The following is a 7,734-nucleotide window of genomic DNA, read 5'->3' as shown; positions in this document are numbered from 1 at the left end:
GGATGGGAAGTGTGGTTTAGAACTCTTTATTGTAATTATTCATATGTGTCTGTTATTTATTCAACAAATATCTATTGAGCCCCCACTAGGTAGTTGTTGCTGCATGGACCGGGAGCTACTCAGAGTCAGGGGTTTGGTGTGATTAGCCTTTTACGCCCTCAGCCTAGTATAGGGCTGGCACATGGCTGGTGGTCAGTAAGGGTTTGAAATGAATCAGCGATGCCCGGCTGGCTGAATAGATGGTGAATGGGTGTATGAGAAATCAGTTGTGTGGGTGGGGAAAGGAGGTGAGGGGGCTGAGAGGGTTAGTTCTCTTGGTTCCTAGTTTCCTTCTGGTTGGCAGGTTCCCAGGTTCCTGAAGCTTTTGAGGGCAGTCCCGATTTGCCCATCGTTCATGGTTTGAAAGGTGATAGCTGAAGTTTAGCTGACAGAGCCAGGACTTGGCACATGAATCCAAAGAAATGAGTCCAATTTCTTGCATCCCACTGAGGCCAGAGGAACAATGAGGTCTTTCTGGCCTTTCATCTTGGACCCCTACATCCCCGCATTGGAGAACAAGGAAGTCTCTTCTCTGGGGCCTGTTCATTCTCCCTCGACTTTTGAACTTTTCCTCTCTCCCACTCCTTCTCGCCTCGACTTCCATCCCCAGTGGAGACCAGTGAGTCACAACTGCTGAGAGTAGGAGTGGAGTCCAAGCCCCTTAGCACACTGGGCTCCTGGTCCCATGGGCCTGGAGGCATCTCAAGATGGACAGCCACAGAGACAGGGAGGAGCAGAAGGGCAAATCAGGGCAGAGGAAATAGCTTGTACCCACGGGAAGGGCAGCACCAGCGCTCAGGAAAGTGTCTGCTGCTGGCAAGACTGACAGCTTCTGCTCTGCCCTCCAGCTTTGGCCAAACCAGTAAGCTACACTAGGAGGGACTTTCTTCACCTGAACAGTGCTGGTAATACCCGGTCTGCTTCCCTAAAAGGGTGCGTTCAACCAAGACATCACATTGTAACACTGTACGTTCTCAGATAACATCGAAGCCCTGTCAGTACTTGGATTCAGTTGAGAGACTATTCTGATGCTCTGACTTGACAGATGAAGAAGAAAAAAAGAGGTTGGGATGTAGTTTGAAGTTGTGCACTAGTGAACTTGTACAAAAGTGTGGTGCAGTTTAAAACATCTGGGTTTCCACATAAATATGGACAGATAATTTTTGACAAAGAAGCTAAAAACATACAATGGAGCAAAGACAGCCTCTTCAATAAATGGTGCTGGGAGAATTGGATAGCCACGTGCAAAAGAATGAAACTGGACTGCTATTTGTCACCATGTACCAAAATTAATTCAAAATGGATCAAAGACTTAAGCATAAGACCTGACACAATAAACTGCATAGAAGAAAACATAGTTACTAAACTTATGGATCTTGGGTTCAAAGAGCATTTTATGAATTTCACTCCAAAGGCAATGGAAGTAAAAGCTAAAATAAACGAATGGGACTATATGAAACTTAAAAGCTTCTGCACAGCAAAAGAAACCATTGACAAAATAAAGAGGCCACCAACTGAATGGGAGAAGATTTTTGCAAACAGTGCCTCCGATAAGGGGCTAGTATCCAGAATATACAAGGAACTCATGCAACTCAACAACAAAAAAACAAACAACCCAATTGAAAAATGGGCAGAGGACTTGAAGAGACATTTCTCCAAAGAGGAGATACAAATGGCAAATAGACATATGAAAAAATGCTCAACATCACTAATCATCAGAGAAATGCAAATCAAAACCACAATGAGCTATCACCTCACCCCAGTCAGAATGGCCATCATCAACAAGACAAATAGTAACAAATGTTGGAGAGGCTGTGGAGAAAAAGGAACCCTCATACACTGTTGGTGGGAATGCAGACTGGTGCAGCCGTTATGGAAGGCGGTGTGGAGGTTCCTCAAAAAATTACGAATAGAATTGCCATATGACCCAGCAATCCCTCTCCTGGGTATCTACCCAAAACATCTGAAAACATTTAGAGATAAAGACACGTGTGCTCCAATGTTCATTGCAGCTTTGTTTACAGTAGCCAAGACATGGAAACAACCAAAATGTCCTTCGATAGATGAATGGATGAAGAAGTTGTGGTATATATACACAATGGAATACTATTCGGCGGTAAGAAAAGATGATATAGGAACATTTGTGACAACATGGATGGATCTTGAGAGTGTAATGCTGAGCGAAATAAGTCAGACAGAAAAAGCAGAGAACCATGTGATTTCACTGATATGTGGTATATAAACCAAAACAACAAAAGAACAAGACAAACAAATGAGAAACAGAAACTCATAGACACAGACAATGGTTTGGTGGTTGCCAGAGGGTAAGGGGGGTGGGGGGTGGGGGGTGGGAGATGAGGGTAAGGGGGATCGAATATATGGTGATGGAAGGAGAACTGACTCTGGGTGATGAACACACAATTGGATTTATAGATGATGTAATACAGAATTGTACACCTGAAATCTATGTAATGTTACTAACAATTGTCACCTCAATAAATTTAATAAAAAAACAACAACAACAACAACAACAACAAACTTTAACACCAAAAAAAAAAAAAAACAAACCAAAAAAAAACATCTGGGTTTTGGGAAATTCACATAGTCTGTAGCAGCGTGGTGTAACAGAAAGAGCATAATTTCAGAATCAGACCAAAAAAATAGGCATTCTCGCCCTTCCATTTACTGTCTGTGTTTTCTTGGGCAAGTACCGTTTTGCCTGAGTTTCCTTATTTATAAAGTGAGAATAACAGAACCTACCTCATTTATATGTTGCAACGATAGAGATAACTCATGATAGGCTTTCAATAACTTGTAGATATTATAAGTAGACATTAACCAGAAACCATCTGTTCTTAGACAAAAGGAAATTAATAGCAGGTAAAGGACAGTTTGGGTTCCACCTACCTTCCTAGGCAAAGGAGAAGAGAGAGGTGGGAGAACAGGAGCAAACCCTTCTTTCACAGCTTCCGGGGGAATCCTCTGCTGGCATCTCCCGAGAGGGCCAGGTTACATAAGGTGACTTGTGAAACTGGGCCACTGGTGGAAACAACACCACAACCCAGGATGTGAGGTAGGCACAGGGGGATGCCGGAACAGCGATGTTTCACAAAAAGAAAAGACAAAGGAAGAGGCAGGAAAGAGGAAGGAGGAGAACTGGGTGGATAAGAGAGCTGGCTTCAGATAAATACCTGAGGAATCAGGGTGGAAGGTGAAAATCACTTACTCTTTATCACTCCAAGAATGGAAATTTGGATTAGTTTATGAAAATTACAGAGGCACAGAATTTTCCTAAATGCTATGATACACTTTCTTGTAAAGTGCTGGGGTCCAGCGCGGGCTGTCTTGCAGAGAAGGACAGGTACTTGTTTAGGATTTGGAGAAGGGATTCTTCTCTTTGGGTGGGAGACTAGAAGAAATGACCTCTATGATCCTTTTCAGTAATTCTAAGGAGCGGCACTGGCCAGAAAGACTGGTTAATTTGGGGGTGGCAGCAGCGCATTTGAGACCTCTGACCACCTGCCTCACCACCAGAACAGCTGGAAGTGCTTAGAAACAGCAAACACCTCCACGCCCCTCTACGGGTGTCACACATCACCTGGCCAGCTCTGGGAAAGGAAGCACCATGACTCATAAACGTGAAGTTTGAGCCTGGCTGCCTGGGAAATGTTGTGATAAGATTTCCCAATCTCTCCTCTTTTGTTGCCAAATCTCTCTGGAAACTGAAGGGCCCAAGAGCCAGTGAGATGAACTGCAAAGTAACTATTAATACAAAGTTACTGGGTGTTTTATTGGCTTTTCCCTGAGTGTAAAGCCCGTGGAAAAGAAGCCAACTACCCCCTGGAAGAAGAGACCCGAATGCGAGGGGAGCCATCTAAAGTTTGTAATTCGTGATGAGGCAGTCACGACAGGAAGATCACAAAGAGAAAACCACGGACGGGGGATACTGAAATGAAACCATGACACACACTTTTCAGGTGAAATTGGGGTCACCTTTCAAATCCTGATAAACTACAAAAACCAAGCAGAACCACAGATGTCACAACCAAGATCTCCTAAAACACTGAGTCAGGCCCCACCTAAATGAGCAAGCGCAAACAGGGAAACTATTGTCTCCAAAAAAAGTGAAAAGATTGTCTGACTCCGTCGCCTAGGCAGCCTGGGCCAAAACCACGCCCAGTTTCCATCCCTAAGTCTTTGACCTATTCTCACACATTTGAAAAAAAAAAAAAAAAAAAAGACTCTTCAGTAAGAGATTATACTGTCACGGAAAAGTGTAAATGTTCACGTCACCAGACCTGGTTCAAATCCCTCCTCTACTGATTCTTAGCTGTGTGATCCTATGCCTCAGTTCCTCATCAGGGGGACGGGGACCAGAGGAATTATTCTGTAGAGTTATTGGAAGGATTACGGGGAATTTATTAATGAAGTATCTGGCACAATGTTGGTGATCAACAAATGGCAGTTTTATATTAATAATAGAAACTATGGAAATGGAAAAAAGACAAGTAGAAGCAAAACCAGAAACTTTACCCAAACACTTCTTCAAAAACTTAATTTGAGGGATTGACTTGATTTGACATTTTTAAAATCTTAAACATTTTAATAATAGTAAACAACAAAATATAGAGAGTGTACCCATCCCCTGGCTCTTTTGAATTCTAATATTTTAAATTATTGACTCACATTTTTAAAGAAATAAAACACGGAAGATAGAGTTGTATCATCCCTTATGGATTCCATTCTCTGCAGCCCTACTCCCCAAATCTGGGCTGACTTCCCGTTCTTTCGTGGGGCCTCCTTCCTCCATCGCCACAGCCCACTTCTCTCTCTGCCTTTGCTGCATTCTGGCCGAAGGATCGCCTGCTTCCTCTAGGGCTCCAAGCTCACTCTGAGGAGGAAGGGAAACCCTGACTGGTCTCGGGGCACTGCCCATGGTCTCAGTGGCTGCTCCTGATGGAGGCTGAAGCTGACTGTGGTCAGGCCAGACAGAAGAGTGAGGGCTCTCCCCAACGTGGCGCAGGCAGCGTCACAAACATCTCCCCACTGAATTCCCACAATGTCTGTAAGAGGTAACCATTGTTCCTGTTCTACAAAAGAGGAAACCAAGGAGAAGCACCTGCCCATAGCCTGGCAGCAGAATTTAAACTGTTTCCCCACAGCAAAGCAGAGACAATGGGCCACTTCCACAAGGCAGGGGATCTGGTGGTTAATGGTTTAAACCCTAAAGTTTTCAGGCGTGGGCTCACTGATGTGCCCTACACAATTAGCTATTTTTTTGCTCTTCATAAAACCAACACTTTCTAAAAAAATATTTGTACAATTAAGGAAAAGAAAGAAAAAGTAAAGAAAACCCAAGGAACATGAGATGAGACTCTAGCCTCTTCACCCTTTCAATCCTCTTCCGTCTTTGTTTATTTAGATGTACACTTGCAGTGGATTCTAGGCTTGGCCCCACCACTTATAAGCATGTGAGCAAGTCCTTCCCTTCTCCTCCCAAGGCCTGTTTCCACATCTGTAAAATAGGCATAATAGTATCTTCCAGCTCTACTCCCCGGGGCTGTTGTAGGGATTTCAACAGATAATGAGAGTAGAAATGCTAAGGCACTATTTAGATATTCTCCATATTCTTACATCCTGGGGGTCAGATGATGAGGGCTCTCAGGCAGCTCCCCTCCCTAACGCCCAGCTCCTTGGACCTGATCTTCCTCAGTCCCCACAATCACCATCTTTGTGCAGAAACCTTTCATCTCAAAGCACCCTCACATTCCTGAGACAGCTAATAATAATAGCTAAGATTAATTCTACTTAGTATATGCCAAACACTGTTAGGTGTTTTCTATTCTTTATCTTGAATCATTAAAGTAATTATGGATGGTAAGTCTTTTTTTTGTTTTGTTAATCAAACAGTTTTATTTTTGTTTTTTTGTTTTTGTAAATCACACCCTTAAATATAAAACTGATGTGCTGGTATTGGTCTCATACCAAGGAAAACCAGATAATCGACACCAGTTTAGAAAACAGCACAAGAATAGATGAAGAATGAAGTTCCTAATCACAAGATGGGAAGTAATCCTGTTCACAGATGTTGGGGAAAGGTAGGCATTATAACCCCCATTTTACAGTAGAGGCCCAGATGCTCAAAACCAGTCCGTGAATGATGTAAAACCAGAACTTGAGGCAAAGTGTCACTAGATCCAAAGTCCATTTTCTTTCAACCATACTACACTGCTCTCCTCCAGAATGCACGCATGCTCTTAGCCTCATCAGACCATATTCTTCCTCCCTATAGCCACAAGGCTGGTACAGTTGGGGATCATGCATAAAAGCAAACATAACATGCAGGGTAATTACCCAGTCTTTCTGGAAGTCGGGTATTTGGAGAGTAGGTTAGCGTGGGCATAGAGGTTTGTGGCTGAGGTAGGAGATGAGAATTGGAGTAGGAGCATAGAAATGACCATCAAGAACATTCCTAGGAAGTATATTGATATGCAACATGCTGGGTACAACTTAATGTGAATTATCCTGATAAACATTACTGAGTGCCTCACATAAGCTGATGCTGGGCTATAGTGCGCAGATGTGGTTCCTGCCTGCCCTTGATATACCCTTGACAAGTCTGAGTTCATGGCATGCTTTCGTGAAATATTAGAAAATAAAATTAAAAACATAAAAAGACATAAAGCTAACAGTGATATTTTGCACACCTAGGCAGGAACCAGGCAAAGGGAGAGGGAGAATCAGAGCGGGGGCTGTACTTATTAAATAAACTCACCCTTGTGTTTGGGTGCCCATTGGGGAAAGCCTGGGACAACCATAGAATTTAAAAAAGTGGTAGGATGGGCTGGTAATCTTGGTTCACTTCATCTTCCATTGAGGATATTGAGAACAGGCTCCTTTTATCCCCTTTCTCCCAAAACTTGACTAGGATGGAAAAGGCGGAGGTTTGTAGTCCTCTGAGCACTAGCCTGAGTAGGACCCAGCCATTCGGGGCTGTCTTAGCTAAGTGGTCAAACACAGCACTGTGTACATTCCTCAGCCCTGAGAACCATTGCTCATCAGCTTTCCTCTTGCCAGCCTGGGACCCGTTGAAATATCAAGCAGGTGACTTTGCCATTATAGAGGATTGTGACTACCTAGTCATGGCTGGAAAAGTGATCAAATAGGATAGATATCTTTAAAGTAAAAATGCAACCTAACATTTTTACAGTGTCTTACAGTTTACCAAGCTTTGCCATCTACTATCTTATCTATTTAGATTTAATTCTCTGAATGACCTATGAAACAGAGATGCTATTATCTTCATTTTAGATGGGAGGACAGAAGGCCAGAAAAGTTCGTGTTGCCGTTATCATATGTTACAGGAATTAGGAAAGTATAGAGAAGGGGCACACCCCTGCGTGCAATAGGGAGGACATATCAGGGAAGGCTTCCCGGAGGTGACCCAAGGGCTGAGTAGAATAACACAATTATGTACTAAATAGATGAAGAAGAGGAGACTCCAGGTAAATGACTTTACAAAGGCTTGAAAACATGAGGAAGACTGGAGAGGCTGGCAGGGAAAAGATGAAGATGATGATGATTATGATGGTAACCGTGACAGCAGTTGACAGTTGACACTTTTATTTATGCTTACTAAATACAGATACTGTTAGAACAGATACTGTTCTAAGCAGGTTATCTACATTAATTCTC

The sequence above is a fragment of the Rhinolophus sinicus genome, linkage group LG06 (assembly GCF_036562045.2).
Source record: "Rhinolophus sinicus isolate RSC01 linkage group LG06, ASM3656204v1, whole genome shotgun sequence".
NCBI classification, from domain to species: Eukaryota; Metazoa; Chordata; class Mammalia; order Chiroptera; family Rhinolophidae; genus Rhinolophus; species Rhinolophus sinicus.
Note: the sequence above shows the minus strand (reverse complement) of the source record.